The following is a 17,634-nucleotide window of genomic DNA, read 5'->3' on the forward strand; positions in this document are numbered from 1 at the left end:
CACACAGTCATCGAATATATATTTAAACATCATTTACTATATTCCAGGAACTTTTAAAAGAACTAAAATTAGAACAGTGAATCATACAAAAATCCCTACTTTAATATATTTTGAGGAGAAAATCAAATAAAGAATCAAAATATTGTTTATGTTAAAATGTGCTAAATTCTTAGAGAAAAAGTGCTGGAAGATATGGAAAAAATAAGAAGGTCACTGAATTTTTATCTACTTGCAAGCCAACATATTCACTTTACACAATATCATGGATGCTAATTGAGTAGATGAGACTCCTCAGTCAGAAGTAAATGACATTATTGCTGATGGCACAGCAAGAAGAGTGAGAATTAGCCTGTTTAATTCAGTTCAGGAATACTAAAGCTCCCAGGAGGATGACCCTAATATGCCCAGAGAGCTACTGTGCACACATTTTCTTATATTACAGCAAACAAACTATAAAAATAAAGATGCTGAATATTTTATAACAGACAGTAAGAAAATGCGCCATTTGTTCTGAAGGAAATAGCATGTAAATATGAAAGTAAAGATAGTTCAAAACAAAATATGATCAGTGGTTTTGTTCATAACACATACTGAAATGTAAGAGATTCAAAGGCTCCTAATAATGTACTCCTCTTGTTTCTTCATCATATCGGTTTCATTTGGATTTTCTCTTATAAGGAACTCCTATATATTCTAAATAAGTAGACCAATAGAGGCTGGAACCAACTCTATTACAGTATTCAATGTGGACTATGAGCAGTAGAATCATTTCTCAAATGGAATTTCACCAAGGAACCAAGTTTAGCCTCATTTGGGAGAAATCATTCCACTCCACTAAGGGCTCCATGGTCTGCTGGGACTGTTTCCTTAATATCTGTAAGTCTTTCATTATTACTTCTAGGTTTAAGCCACCATAGCTTTAGGAAGTAAGTAAATTATTACTTATAGCTGCTTTTATATGAGAAGTGCAGTTCAAAGACCACATGGTGATCATATAAAGGATGGTCACAATTAGCATACCTATATTTCCTAAGAGGTACAAGTTGACAGTGTTGTAAATGTGGTCTTCTATATAACTTGTAGATTATGAGGTTATCAATTCAATCGAATAAATGAGACTAGTATTATTTTAAGATTTATTTATTTTTATTTTGTAAAGCAGAATAGACACACACTCAAGGAAAGAGAGAAAGAGGGAGGGGAGAGAGAGGGAGATAGAGGGAGGAGAGAGGGAGGGAGAGAGAGAGAAAGGAATATCATCTTTTACTCCCTACAAATAGTTCCGAATCTTGGGCTGATCCAGGCTGAAGTGCAGAGCATGTAACTCCATCCAGTCTTCTTCTACATGTGTAGGAGGTACCTAAGTATTTAAGGCATCATACAAAGCCTTCTCAAAGTGCATTGGCAGGAAGCTTAATCAGAGGTAATGTGGCTGGGACGTGAACCAACACTCAGACTTGGAATGCAGGTGTTCAAATTAGCATCCTAACCCATTGTACCAGATCTCTCACTACTACCTCTTATTTATAGGGGGATTACCTCAGGGCAGTTATTCCAATCTGTAAAACTTGCCCCTTGAATTTACACCATGAAAACACCAAGTCTATGAGAAAGGGAGTAGGAAGGATATCTTGAAGTGATGAGAAGTATCTGATGTGAGAGAAGCAGCAGTTGGAGTCACTCCTCTATTTATGAGAGACCATTTCTTAAGGTTAAAGAAAATTGATGATGAAATTTTGGTCATGGTACCTGCATTGTGCTGCAGGTTAAGCTGTCACTTGCAATGTTGGGCATCCCATATGAGCATCGGCTTGAGCCCTAGCTACTCCACTTCTGATCAAGCTCCCAGCTAATGTCTTTGGGAAAGCAATGGAAGACGGCCCAACTACTTGGATCCCAGCATCTCAACAATCCAAGTGAGAAACTCAGACTGAGTTCCAAGTGCCTCACTTCAGTCATTAATAAATAAATCTGAAATATTTTGGTTAGAACCTTCCTGTGGAGGATTATAGAAAGAATATTCAGTTGATTATCATTGTTTATGAGTGAATTAATCTCCAACAGAAATTCTGAAAGTCAGAAACATTGATGTTTTCCACTCTTCCCTACCTTTCAGCGTCTAAGATAAGTGCTCCCATGGTGCCAGGGTTTTCATTTTCTCTCAACATAAATAAAATATGTGTACCACTTCAGTAACTATAACATTACCATTTTTCTAATATTTTCTTACAGCAACATTTCTTTCGGAGGAACTAGTTATAAGGCAAACAAGGAAATTATTATCAAACTTATAGAAATTAATTGTGTCTCCTTCTTTTGCTCAGAGTTGGTAGACTCAGTGACTAAAATACTCAAGAAGTGTTCACTGAAGCCAGGGCTGCGACATAGTGGGTTAACCCATGTTGGCAGCACAGGTACCCCATATGGGCACTGATTGAATCCCAGATGCTTTGCTTCCAATCTAACTCTGTGCTAATGGGTATGGGAAGACAGCAGAAGATGTTCCAGATGTTTGGGCCCCTGTCACACATTTAGGAGACCCAGAAGAAGCTCCCAGCTCCTGGTTTCTACCTGGCTGAGCCCCGGTCATGGTGGACATTTGCTGAAATGAACCAGAATATGTAAGATTTCTGTCTCTGTCTCTCCCACTCTCTCTGTAATTCTTTTAAATATATAATTGAATCATTTTTTAAAAATGTTCATTTTCCTGATGATCTTTCATAATTTTAGTCTAAAATGACAATTTAAATGACTAAATGTGATTTAAGATTAAAAACTCATGCGATCATATAATTTATATTAGCAGTGTATGTTTGTGGTGGGTGTTGTAGGTATCACATACAGAAAAAAATAAAATCACATAAGAGGTTATATAAGCCCTATCTTTTTTGCCTCTGATTACTAACCAGAAAGTAGTAAAGAGGAGATGTCTGAGTCAAGATGGTGGAATAGGGATGGTGCTTGCTGCTCTAGTCTAGGGAAAGGGAAGCTTTAAAAAGTGGAGAGAGCACAGTCTTAGGGAAGAGATAGAGAGAAAATGGCAGAGGAAGCACCATACAAATTAGAGAGACACTGTGGATCTACATGGATGGTGTGAATATGCAACTCAGCACTCCAGCAGCCTAGAGCCTCAGCACCCGTTTTGGAGTGAGGTGAGACTGCAGCAACCTAAGCCACTGGCAATAAAGCAGCTTTTAGAGTCTAGTGGAAGTCCAGTTTGGAGCCTGTGAGAGACAGTGTATTCTGGCTATGTGGGAGGTAGAGGGTTTGGCTGGGACTTGGACAGTCACTGTGGGCAGCTCCACATACTCAGGGCTCCCTGATTCCCAGGTGAGGGTCATTGCTACAAGATATGTGTTCATACCAAGGACTGCACAGATCTTTTGTGTGGTTCTTGTGGAAGCCTGGATGAAAATTGTACCCACTGGGGCTAGCACTTAGGCATTGGTCTTTTTTGAGGAGCGGAGGTGAGCTTGAGACTATGCCTACAGAGCTGAACAAAGCTTCCCTCTGATAAAAAAATTTGCATGCCCAACTTGGGTGTCACATTAGATACTCTCCTAACCCTGGAGCACTGAGTAGAGCTCCCTGACCACACCCAGCACATGCTTCCAGGTATTCACTGAAAGAGTGGACATTCCACTAAGCCACAGAGGCATAGTTCAAAGGGAAAACAACAACAACAACAATTATCACCACATTTGCATAATAACAAGCACAGCAGCTGAAGCAATGTGAATAAGGAGGACAACATGACACCCCCAAAAGAACACAACACTCCAATACTAGAACATGAAGATGAAGAGAAGGAGAAATGCCAGAAAGAGAATTCAAAAAATTGATCATAGGATTATTTAGAAGTAATCAAAAGCAAATGAACTAAAGAAATACATACATGACATGAATGAAAAACTTTCCCACAAAATTAAGATTTTAAAGAGAAATCAGACAAAATATTGGGAAGGGAGAATTCAGTAAAATAAATAAAATATGGTGGAAAGCCTTAAGAACAGATTCAGTGAGGCAGAAGAAAGAATATCCAAGTTAGAAGACAAATCTCTGGAAATTTTACAGTCAGACTAAAAAAAAAAAAAAAAAGAAGAAATATGTGACTATTATAACATATATGTACCCAAAGACAGGTCACTTGGCTATTTAAAAGAAATGTTAAGAGATCTAAAAGGAGACACAGACTCCAATACAATAGTAATGGAGGACTTCAGTACTCCAGTTTCAGCATGAACCAGACAGAAAATCAGCAAGAAAACAAAAGACAATAGACCAATAGGCCAAATAGACCTAATGGATATCTACAGAACATTTCATCCTATGGATGCAGAATACACATTCTTCTCATCAGTGCATGGGACTTTCTCTAGGATAGACTACATGATAGACAATAAAGTAAGTCTTATAAAATTCAAAAAAATCGAACTCATGCCAATTATCTACTCAGGCCACAATGAAATGAAGCTGGAAATCAACAATTCAAGAATCTCTAGAAAATATGGGAACATATGGAGACTGAATAGCATGCTCCTGAATGATCTGTAGGTCACTGAAGAAATCAAAGGAGAAATAAAAAAAATGTTCTGGAAATTAATGAAGACAATAATACAACATACCAAAGCTTATGGGATTAGCAAAAGCAATATTATGAAAAAAGTATACAGCAATTGGTGCCTAGATCAAAAGATTGGAAAGGCACCAAATAAATGAGCTATCTATGCATCTCAAGGATATAGAAAAACAACAGCAAACCAAACCCAAAACTAGTAGGAGAAAACAAATAATTAAAATTAGAGAATAAACAAATTTAAAAAACGGTCAGCAAAATCTAAAGCCAGTTTTTTGAAAACATAAACAAAATTGCTGCACCATTTGCCAACCAACCAAAAATAAATAAATAAAAAAGAAGGAGAAGACCCAAATCAATAAAATTAGAGAATAAAGAAAAAGTAAAAAGACACAAAAAAAATAAAGAGAATCATCAGTAATTACTACAAAGAGCTGTATGCTAACAAATCACGAAACCTAGATGAAATGGATAGATTCCTAGACACATATAACCTACTTAAATTGAGCCATGAAAACATAGAAAACCTGAACAAACCCATAAACAAGGCAAAAATTGAATCAGTTAAAAAGACCCTCTCAGCAAAGAAAAGCCCAGGACTAGATGGCTTCACTGGTGAATTCTACCAGAAACTTAAAGATATAACTCCAATTCTTCTCAAGCTATTCAAAACATTCAAAAGGGAGGTTGTGGGGAGCAGCCCGGACTGGACTGAGTTACTGGAATTAAGACTTATTCTATGCATCTGCTCTCCCACAATATGGCGCTGGGAGAGAAGTAAACAGCTTCCACACAGCTGCCTCCAGTTCAACCAATAAACTGTAGGACTTGCTCCTGATTGGAGAGCAGCGTACTCGGCGTGTGGGCAGCCGAGTTAGGATTGGCGGAGGAGGACTATAAAGGAGGAGAGAGACGGCATGCACCAGGAACATCTATGGGGAACATCTAGCTGAAGGAACACCCGTGCAGCCCCCGAGAGACCCGGCCGGCGGAGTGCCGCTCCCCTGCGGAAGTGGGGAATGTGGCCAGGGGGAACTGCCCTTCCACGGAGGTGGAAGGGATAGTAGCCAACCCGGGAAGAACCAGCAGCAAACCCGGGGAGGGCCGAGCAGACGAAAGAACAGCGCAGGGTCCTGTGTCGTTCCTCCACGAAGAGGGGGAGCGACATAATGGTGCCGTGACTCGGATATGAAGCCTAGGCAGGGTTTAGTGTCGTTCCTCCACGAAGAGGGGGAGCGGCATAATGGTGCCGTGACTCGGATAGGAAACCTGACTCGGATAGGAAACTTAGGAGGGAAGAAACGGGAAGAACTGGGAAAATATCGGAGAGAGAAACTAGCAAACAGCCTAGGGAAAATATCGGAGAGAGAGACTAGCAAACAGCCTAGGGAAAAGCCGGACGAAAAAGGAGCCGGAAGAAGCTATTGAAAGCCTAGGCATAGACTCGGATACGGACTACGGGGGGAAGCTGGAAGAAATCTCTAAGGTCAAAAGCGAAAGTGAAAGCTAGAACAAACAGACTCGGATGCGGACTGTGGGGAGAGGCCAGGTGAAATGAGGGAGGAGTATTGTTGGAGGAAAGCTTGGGGAAACATACCGGGTAGAGAAAAATATTAGGGAAATTGAAGCCGCGGGGGGCAGGCCGAGGTGGATACGAAAGCCACTTTGGGATTCTCAAGTTAGCCCGGGAATAGGGGGTGAAAAGTTGAAACCAGAAGCTGAAACGTAAGCCAGATTGGGATCCGTCTGATTAGCCCGGGGAGCAAAGGACGGGAAGCCAAACCGTGGGGCGGAGACGTATGCTGGGTTGAATTCGCCAGGCTAGCCCGGGGAACTTAGATTGAATGCTAGTGGCGGACACGTAAGCTATGCTGTGTTACTCGCAGAAGCCGCCGCGTGCAGAGAGAGCACGGGGCGTGAATAGATAGGGAACGAGGCTGGCGCGAGGCCGTGGTGCAGACGCGAAGGGCGTGGAGACCGCGGAGCACGCGAAGCCAAGCCGCGCAAAGCCGGGAAGCTGCGCAGATGAGAGAGGCGCAGGCTGAAGCGGCTCAGCCGGAAAGCTGCCGAGAAGCAGCCTCGGGGCGGGCGCAGCCGGGAAGCCGCGGGGATAAGAATGAGAGCGGGAAGCTGCAGGGATAAGAGAAATAGAAGTTTAGAAGCAAAGTGAGAGAAATAGGAATGCTGGAAGATAGAAGTAAAATGGGAGAAATAGGAATGCCCGGAGATAGAGAAATAGAGAAATAGAAAGGCCTCCCTACAACACTGCAATGTGAGAGCTTGGATTCGGTCTGCCTGATTAAGTGAGGCGATGAGCATGATGAGCACCTGCGGCGGCTAGCAGCTTATGCGCCGCAGGTCACCGAAGACAGGCACGAATTAACATCAGTAAGGCCTCCCCACAAAAAGGCAATGAGAAGGCTTGGATTCGGTTTGCCTGATAGGGCTTGTAAGCCCCTGCAGGCTCGACCAGAGCATGCGCTGCAGGGCACCGAACACAGGCACGCATCAGCGCCTAAAAACCTCCTCACAACATGGCGAAGAGAGGACCCGGATTCGGTTTGCCTGATTGATAGGACTTGTAAGAGCCTGTGGCAACTCTAGCAAGTAGAGCAGAGTGTGTGCCGCGGGACACCAAAGACAGGCGCGTATCAACGCCAAAAATAAAAAGAAAGGGGGATCTGTGGGGAGCAGCCCGGACTGGACTGAGTTACTGGAATTAAGACTTATTCTATGCATCTGCTCTCCCACAATATGGCGCTGGGAGAGAAGTAAACAGCTTCCACACAGCTGCCTCCAGTTCAACCAATAAACTGTAGGACTTGCTCCTGATTGGAGAGCAGCGTACTCGGCGTGTGGGCAGCTGAGTTAGGATTGGCGGAGGAGGACTATAAAGGAGGAGAGAGACGGCATGCACCAGGAACATCTATGGGGAACATCTAGCTGAAGGAACACCCGTGCAGCCCCCGAGAGACCCGGCCGGCGGAGTGCCGCTCCCCTGCGGAAGTGGGGAATGTGGCCAGGGGGAACTGCCCTTCCACGGAGGTGGAAGGGATAGTAGCCAACCCGGGAAGAACCAGCAGCAAACCCGGGGAGGGCCGAGCAGACGAAAGAACAGCGCAGGGTCCTGTGTTGCTCCTCCACGAAGAGGGGGAGCGACAGGAGGTAATCCTCCCAAACTCCTTCCTTAAAGCCACCATCACCTTAATTCCTAAACCTGAAAGAAATACAACAGAGAAAAAAACTACAAATCAGTTTCCTTAATGAACATAGATGCAAAAATCTTCAACAAAACAGTAGCCAATCGATTCCAACAACACATCAGAAAGATCATTCACTCAGACCAAGTAGGATTTATACCTGGTATGCAGGGATGGTTCAACATTCTCAAATCAACTAATGTGATACATCACATTAACAAACTGAAGAACAAAACACTATGATTATTTCAATAGATGCAGAGCAAGAATTTGATAAAACACAACACCCTTTTATCATGAAAACTTTAAGCAAACTGTGTAAAGAAGTAGCATTCCTAAACACAATCAAGGCAATTCATGACAAACCCATGGCAAGCTTCCTATTGAATGAGAAAAAATTGGAAGAATTTTCATTGAGATCTGGAACAAGACATTGATTTCCACTCTCACCATTCCTTTCAATACAGTCCTGGAAGTTTTAACTAGAGCCATTAGGAAAAAAAGAAAGAAATCAAAGGAGTACAAATAGAAAATGAGGAAGTCAAGTTATCCCTGTTTTTGAGATGATATAATTCTATATATAGGGGATCCAAAAGATTCCATTAAGAGACTATTCTAAATCATAGAAGGATTTGGTAAAGAGGCAGGATATAAAATCAACACATGGAAATCAATAGTTTTTGTTTACACAGGCAATGCCATGGCTGAGAAAGAACGTCTAAGATCAATACCATTCAAAATAGCTCCAAAAATCAAATATCTTGGAAAAAGTTTAATCAAGGATGTAAAAGATCTCTACTATGAGAATTACTAAACATTAAAGAAATAGAAGACACAAAAAATGGAAAAACCGTCCATGTTCATGAATTGGAAGAATCAATATCATCAAAATGTCCATACTACTGAAAGCAATCTACAGATTCCATGTGATAGCAATCAAAATACCAAGGACACTCTGCTGAGATATAGAAAAAAGAATGCTAAAATTTATATGGAAACACAGGAGTCCTGAATTGCTAACCCAATCTTATACAACAAAAATATAGAGGCATTACAATACCAGATTTCAAGACACTACAGGGCAGTTATAATCAAAACAGCCTGGAACTAGCACAAAAGCAGATGGATAGACCAATGAAATAGAATAGAAATGCAAGAAATCAAACCATGCATCTACAACTCTCTTATCTTTGACAAAGGAGCTAAAATCAATACCTGGAGCAAGAATAGTCTCTTCAACAAACGGTGTTGGGAAAACTGATCTCCACGTGCCAAAGTATGAAGCAAGACAGCTGTGTTACACCTTAGACAAAAATGAATTAAAGACATAAATCTATGACCCAATACCATGAAATTATTAAAGAACACTGGGGAAATGCTGCAAGACATTGGCATAGGCAAAGAGTCATTAGAAAAGACCCCAGAGGCACAGGCAATCAAAGCCAAACTGACAAATGGGATTACATCAAATTGAGAAGCTTCTGCACTGCAAAAGAAACACTTAGCCAAGTCAAGAGGCAACTGACAAAATGGGAGAATCTATTTGCCAACTATGCAACTGATAAAGGATTAATAACCAGAATAGTTAAAGAAATCAAGAAACTCAACAACAAAATAAACAACCCAGCTAAGAAATTGGCCAAGGACTTAAACAGGCATTTTTCTAAGGAGGAAATCCAAATTGCCAACAGACATATGAGAAAATTCTCAGGATCACTAGCTACCATGGAAATGCACATCAAAACCACAATGAGGTTTCACCTCACCCCCATTAGAATGGCTTTCAGGGGCTGGTTCTGTGGCATATTGTGTAAAGCTGCTGCCTGCAGTGTTGGCATCATTTGGATGGTGGTTCAAGTCTTGGCTACTCCAGTTACCATACAACTCTCTGCAATGACCTCGGTAGGCAGTGGAAGATGGTCCAAGTCCTTGGGCCCCAGTACCTGCATAGGAGACCAGGAAGAAGCTCCTGGCTCCTGGCTTTGCATTGGTGCAGCTCTAGCCATTGCAGCCATCTGAGCAGTGAACCTGTGGATGGAAGCCGTCTCTCTGCCTTGCTGTCATTCTGCCTTACAAATAAAGTTAATAAATAAAAAAATGTTTTCATACAAAAATCAACAAACAGCAAATGCTTGTGAGGATGTGGGGGAAAAGATATTCTAATGCACTGTTAGTAGAAGAGTAAACTTGTACAGCCACTTTGAAGACAGTTTGGAAATTCTCAGAAATCTGAATATAGGCCCACCATATGACCCAGTGATCACACTTCTGGGATTTTACTCAAGGTAAATGAGATCAGCATATCAAAGGGTTATCTGTACCCTCAAGTTTATTGCAGCTCAATTCACAATAGCTTTGATGTGGAATCAACCCAAATGCCTGTCAACTGAGAACTGTATAAATATATTATGAGATAGATGCACCATGGAATAATATATAGTGGTAAAAAAAATGAACTCCTTTCCTTTGCAACAAAATGGATAAAATTGGAAAACATCATACTTAGTGAAATAAGCCAGTCCCTATATGACAAATACCACATGTTCTCTATGTTCTGTGATAACTAATAGGTCACCTAAAAGGTAAACAATGGAAGTGAAATTAACAATTCAGGATGCAACATCTTTGAACAGCTTTTGACTTGACTTGAGGAACAGTTTTTTGTTTCATACAATTTTTTGAACACTTTACATAGTGTAGTGTTAATTATATGTGTATAAATTTAATTGTAAATAGATATTAGTAAAAAATAAAAATGGCAAGAGGAGTGAGAGGAGGAAGGGGGCTGGGAGTGTGAGTGGGAGGGTGGGTACAGTGGGAAGAATCATTATACTCCTAAAGTTGTATCTATGAAAAGCATGAAGTTTGTATTCCTTAAATAAAGGTTTCTGGGGGGAAAAAGAGGAAAAGACAACATCTATGAATACTTGTACATTTTGGTCAAACTGCTTTCCTAACATGTGTGGTCCTGGAGCAAATTAGAGAAATAGAGTTAGAAAAAATTTTGAGACAATTTTTGAGGAAGATTTTCTAATGGTCAGCAATTTCAAATAACTCAAAATGGCAGGGGCTGTGAAAACAATCTATCAAATTTCTTGAAAATATTTGGTAGTTAAGAAATCATGAGGAGAGTGAAAAATATAACACAAAAGAGTATCATGGATGCAAATGATATGAATAGTTTTAGTTTATCAGAACGGAAAAAGAATACCATAACTTGAAAATGTTGCAGAGTGATGGTGAGGCATCTCTTACAGCCCCAAGCTTCTGACACAGCCAGTCTTCCTTATGGGAGCACATGCCATCCCATGCAACATAGCCTCCATTACTGAGAGACAAAGAGTTTGGCAAATGAAACAAGTCTAGAAGTCATTGGTTGCCTCTACATGTGGTACTAACCTCTAATGGTAGATGAATTGCTGTGGTTGATGTAATAACAGATTCAGGAACATGGTGGCAATGTGACACTGCATTCTCTCTAAGCAGATTGATTCTAGTGAATATCATCAGGGAATGGGCTCTCAGTCACTGTATCTAAATGAGTAACCCAGAGCGGTCAATGAACAATTGTGGTTTCTTTTCACAGTTAATAGTCCTCAAAGAGAGATGTGTTTAATATATGAACCCTCAGTTATTGAAGTGAGAGACCAAAGGGCCAGGCCATTAGTAGTATTCTGAAAGTCAATACAAATATAACAAAATCCATCAAGGGGATCTTTTTGTACAATTCATGAAAATAGCTTTAAATTCCGCTTATTGAATAGTGAAAACATCTCCGTTCAGCTTAGCAAGAAGGGCACTGAAGTTGAAAAGTGTCAACAGTCCAGAGGACACCATCGAATTTGTTTAGTTGAAATATCAGTGAATCAGATTGAAGCATTTAGAGAAAACTGTAAATTGAGGATTAGAGGTCTCCCAAAGAGCTAGCTCTCACATTTAAATATCACAATTTTTTTTTTTTTTTAATTTTTGACAGGCAGAGTGGACAGTGAGAGAGCGAGAGACAGAGAGAAAGGTCTTCCTTTGCCGTTGGTTCACCCTCCAATGGCCGCCGCTGCAGCCGGCGCACCGCGCTGATCCAATGGCAGGAGCCAGGAGCCAGGTGCTTTTCCTGGTCTCCCATGGGGTGCAGGGCCCAAGCACCTGGGCCATCCTCCACTGCACTCCCTGGCCATAGCAGAGAGCTGGCCTGGAAGAGGGGCAACCGGGACAGAATCCGGCGCCCCGACCGGGACTAGAACCCGGTGTGCCGGCGCCGCAAGGTGGAGGATTAGCCTATTGAGCCACGGCGCCGGCCAATATCACAATTTTGACATTACTTGTAGCCAGGCCAGATTCATTCTTACACACATCATTTACATTTGACATGTTTGGCTTGTTGGGACCTTTCCATCTTGTTAGTCAGTCTAAGTTGAGTCATTCTAAAATATCAGAATACAGTCTTAAGTTCTCAAGGGGTCCAGTATTTGCTTTTCACAAGAACCCAGCAGCAAGCCAGAAGCTATTTGTGAAACATGTGATACCTGATAACAATGCTAGAGAACTGACACATCTAAAACCCCCAAAACCACCAATGGATAGGGTATGCCTCTCTTTAACAGAGGTTCCAATAAGTAAAATTCATACCACCCATATGAAGGTTGTGGCTGAATAGATATCATTAGGTTTGAGTGCCCTCAATATTAGTGAGATTACAGGGCTTTCTAGACAACTTTAAATGAATCCTCTTGATGAATGCAGAATTGGCCAATATGAAGGACCAAGTAGAATGCAGAAGTGATATGCTTACTCTTCCAAGTACCTGATTCAAAGAAGATCATGTACTTTCTGTTTTAGTCTTGGAGCATTGAGGAAACAGCAATTTTTACTCGACTGCCAGAGGAACTGAACATTCTAAATCTGTCCACCTGCTCCTAAATACCTTTATCTAGTGAGCAGCCCCCTCAATTTTGTCAGGAAATTTCACTTTCCTCTGCTGTTAGAGTCTGATAACAATACAATCATGACTGATGAAACTGAGTCTTCTAACAAGACATAATCTATATAGAAAGAGTTAGCATGGCAGAGATAGAACCACTCATGTTATATCTTGACTCATCACAGTTGAGGAAATTCTAAGATTTCCTCTCACCAGCAGTTCTCTACATGCAGCTCATCATTAAAAAGAAAATATTCTGTCATCTGTGATACAGTGGGAAACTAACATGTAGCTCACTGATTTCTATTCTGCACTTAAATGTGGAAACCAGCATATCACTTGTCCTGAAAGGGCTTTACACACAGGGATCATGCTAGTAGGGTCTCTTCCCCAATGTGAGATTTTCCCAGACTCCATTTCTTGAATTTGGGCACTCCAGCCCCATGGAATGTGTTTTTGATACCTGAATTTAACACAGACAGAAAAGTTTTATTTTCTTCAATCCCCAAAATTTCTCAGAAAATGCCAGATATATGTATATGGCTTTTATTCCTAACTATAGACAGAGAGTCTTTGGCTTTACAAATAAGAAACAGTTTTCTTTAAAGTAGGCTATTTCACAATAGATAGAGAATGGAAAGAAACCAAGTATGTAGAGAATAGTTCCTTAAATGCAAGCAGCATTTTTTACCTAAAATGGCATTATAGCACTCTCTTTAAAAAAATGAAAAAAAAAATTGTGAGTCTAATTGTCATATCACTGAGCAAGGCAAAGGTGATGGATTTTGAGTAAAGATAAACCAAATCAATAGCTGGTATTGGTTTAAATTTTGGCTACTGGTTTTCATGTATACTATTCTTCAAGTTTAATAGGAAGCAGCTATTATTTTGAGTATAGAGAGTTTTACACTCTCCCAGAAATGGGAAGAACTGTCATTATATTCACTTCAGTTGTGTTTTTTTAGTCCTCAATGTCAAAGAACTATTGAACCATACTGTATGTAAGAAATAACACTTAATTGTGAAATTAATATTGAACAAATCAAGAATCTCTAGAAAATATGCAAAAACATGAAGAGTGACCAACAAACTCCTGTATTAATAGTGGGTCATACAAGGAATCAAAAGGGAAATCAAAAAATTCCTGGAAAAGAATGAAAATGAAAAACAGCATATCGATATAGCAAAAGCATTATTAAGGGGAAAGTTTCTAGCAATAGTGCCTACATCAAGAAATTGGAAAGACATCAAATAAAACTATCAGTGCATGCCAACAACATAGATAAATAACAACAAACCATACCCAAAATTAGTAGGATAAAAGAAATAATTACAATTAAAGAAGAAATAAACAAAATTGAAACAAAAATACAAAAGATCAGTGAAATGAAGAGCTTTATTTTTTTTTCAAAAAAATATAAAAGGCAAGTGAAACACCATTGGTACAAATAGCCAAAAAACAAAGAGAGAGATGACCCAAATCAATAAAATCAGAAGTGAAAAAGGAGATGTAACAATTGATACCACAGAAATAAAGAGAATCATCAGGAATTACTACAAACAACTATATACCAACAAACTGGATAATCTAGCAGAAATGGCCAGATTCCTGAACATATACAATCTACCAAAATTGAGTCATGAAGACTTAGAAAAGCTAAATATGGCCAGTGCTGTGGCATAGCAGGTAAAACCGCTGCCTGCAGTGGTGGTATCCCATATGGTGGATGGTTGGCATCCTGGCTGGTCCACTTCCAATCCAGCTCCCTGCAAATATGCCTGAGAAAGTAGTGAAAGATGGCCACAGTTCTTGGGGCCCTGCACCTATGTGGGTGGCCCAGAGGAGACTCCTGACTCCTGGCTTCAGATTGGCTCAGCTGCAGCCATTGCAGCCATTTGGGGAGTGAACCAGATGAGGGAAGACTTTTCTATTTGTCTTTTCCTCTCTCTGTAACTCTGTCGTTCAAATAAATAAAACAAATCTTTAAAAAAGACACTGCTGGAAACAACACATCCCATGGGAGGTGAGGGGTGGGGAGAAAACCTAGACAGACCAATAACCAAGACTGAGATTGGCTCTGTAAGAAAGACCCTACCAACAAAGAAAAGTCCAGGACTGGATGGGTTCACTGCTGAATTATGCTAGACTTTTGAAGAAGAAATAATTTCAATTCTGCTCAAAGTATTCAAAACAATTGACAGGGAGGTAATCTTCCCAAATGTCTTCTATGAGGCCAGCATCACCTCATTTCCAAAAGTAGAAAAAAGATACAACAAAGAAAGAGAACTAACAACCACTATCACTGATGAACATAGATGAAAAAAAAAAAAACCTCAATAAAATATGAGTTAATCAACCCAACAACATATAAAAAAGATCATTCACCTGCACCAAAGGGCTTTATCCATGGTATGCATGGATAAAGCATAACATATGCAAAGCAATAAATTTGATACTTCAGATTGCCAAATTGAAGAATAAAAAACATATGGTTATTCTAGAGATGCTTGGAAAACATTTGATAAAATATAACATGATTTCATGAGAAAAAGCCTTAAGCAAATTGGGTATCAAAGGAAAAGTCCTCAATACATTCAAGGCAATATATAAGAAACCCACAGCCAGCATCATATTCAATGGGGAAACGTTGGAAGCACTTCCACTAAGATATGGAACCAGACAAGTATGCCCACTTTCAATATTACTATTCAATATAGTCCTGGCTATTTAAGCCAGGGCCATTAGGCAAGAAAAAGAAATCAAAGAAATACAAATTGAAAAGGATGGAGTCAAATTATCTGTATTTGCAGAGGACATGATTCTATATATAGGGGAACCAAAACATTCTACTAAAACACTATCAGAACTCAAGAAAGAGTTTGGTAAAGCAGAAATATACAAAATTAACACAGAGAAACAATAGCTATTATATACACAGAAAATGCATGAATGAGAAAGAACTTCTAAGATCAATCCCACTCACAATAGTGACAGAAAAAGTGAAATACCTTGGTGTTGAGGTGGATTCATTCTGAGAGGAGGAGCGTGGTGGGGGCAAGAGGCACAGAGTCACCACACAGATACCGGGAGTCCAGTGAAAGCAGGCTAGAGGCGAGCAGCTCACAGACTCATTTATTTTAGTTGGTACAGCTGTTTATAGCCAAGGCAGTCAATCAGGTCAAGGGGCGGTCTATGCCCTAATCAATCGCTGCCTGTTGCCAGGCAGGCTCCTTTGCTAGGTGGGTTCTGAAGCCATTCCTGAGTAACTGACACTCTCTTGCCAGTGGTCATCTTGGCACGGCCTTCTCATTCCACCACACCTTGGAATACATTTAACCAAGGAGATGAAAATACATCTAGTATGAAAATTACAAAACATTAACAAAAGAAATAGAAGAGGACACATGAAAAAAATGCTCGAATCAATAGCCATTAGGGAAATGCATGTATGTACACACGCACACACACTAACGCACACACACACAAAGGAAAACTCTTCCATGTTTGTGGATTGGAAAAATTAATATCCTCAATATGTCCATGTTACTGAAAGTAATTTGTATTTTCAATTTGATTCCAACCAAAATACTAACATTCTTCTCAGATGTAAAAAAGGGTTGCTAAAATTCATGTGGAAACATGAGACCCTGAACAGGTAAAGCAATATTAAACAACAAATACAAAACCAGAGGCATCACAATACCAGATTTCAAGACATACTACAGGGCAGCTAAAATAAAAACAGCCTGGTAGTAGAACAGAAATAGACATGTAGACCAATGGAACAGGAAAAAAAAAAAAAAACTACAGAAATCAATCCACACATCTACAACCAACTAGTCTTTGACAAAGGAACTAAAATCAATCCCTGGAGAAAGGAAAGTCTCTTCAATAAATGGTGCTTGGAAAATTGTATCTCCCTGTGCAGAAGTATGAAACAAGACCCCTTCCTTACACTTGTACACAAGTCAACTCAAAATGGGTCAAGGATCTAAATCTATAACTCAATACCATCAAAATACTAGAAGAGAACATAGGTGAAACTCTATAAGACATTGGCATAGTCAAAGGTTTCTTGGAAAATTTCAGAATAACAGGCAACTAAAGGAAAAATAGACACATGGGATTATATCAAGCTAAGAGGCTCTTCACTACAAAGGAAACACACAACAAAGTGAAGAGGCAACTTATAGAATGGGAGAAAATATTTGCAAACTATGCAACTGATAAAAGAGTAATATCAAGATTCTATAAAGTGCTCAAAAAACTCAATAACAACAAAACAAACAACCCAGTTAAGAAACGGGCAAAGGACTTATACAGGTATTTTTCAAAGGAGAAAATTCAAATGACCAGCAGATACATGAAAAATGAAGAGATGTGCAATTCGGGACATGCTCAAGCTGACTTACCTCAAACGGTAGATTTAGAAACATACCAGGGGATTCCAATTCAATCCCATCAAGGTGGCATGTACCAATGCCATCTCACTAGTCCCAGTGATCAATTTCTGTTCACAATTGATCATAATGATAGGACTAAGAACCAAAGGGATCACATAAACAAGAATAGTGTCTGCAAACACTAGCTGATAGAATAAAAAAGGGAGAGAACGATCCAACATGGGAAGTGAGATACACAGCAGACCCATAGAATGGCAGATGTCCTAAACAGCACTCTGGCCTCAGCCCTTAAGGCATGCAGATCCGGCTGAAAAGCCCATGAGAGTATTTCAGGCATGGAAAGCCAAGACACTCTGGGGAAAAAAAAAAAAAAAAAAAAAAAAAAAAAACCCTAAATGAAAGATCTCCGCAAGTGAGATCCCAGTGGAAAGAACGGGTCATCAAAGAAGGAGGTACCTTTCTTTGAAGGGAGGAGAGAACTTCCACTTTGACCATGGCCTTGTCTAAATATGATCAGAGTCGGTGAACTCAGGGGG

Source organism: Oryctolagus cuniculus, chromosome 9 (assembly GCF_964237555.1).
Source record: "Oryctolagus cuniculus chromosome 9, mOryCun1.1, whole genome shotgun sequence".
Lineage (NCBI taxonomy): Eukaryota > Metazoa > Chordata > Mammalia > Lagomorpha > Leporidae > Oryctolagus > Oryctolagus cuniculus.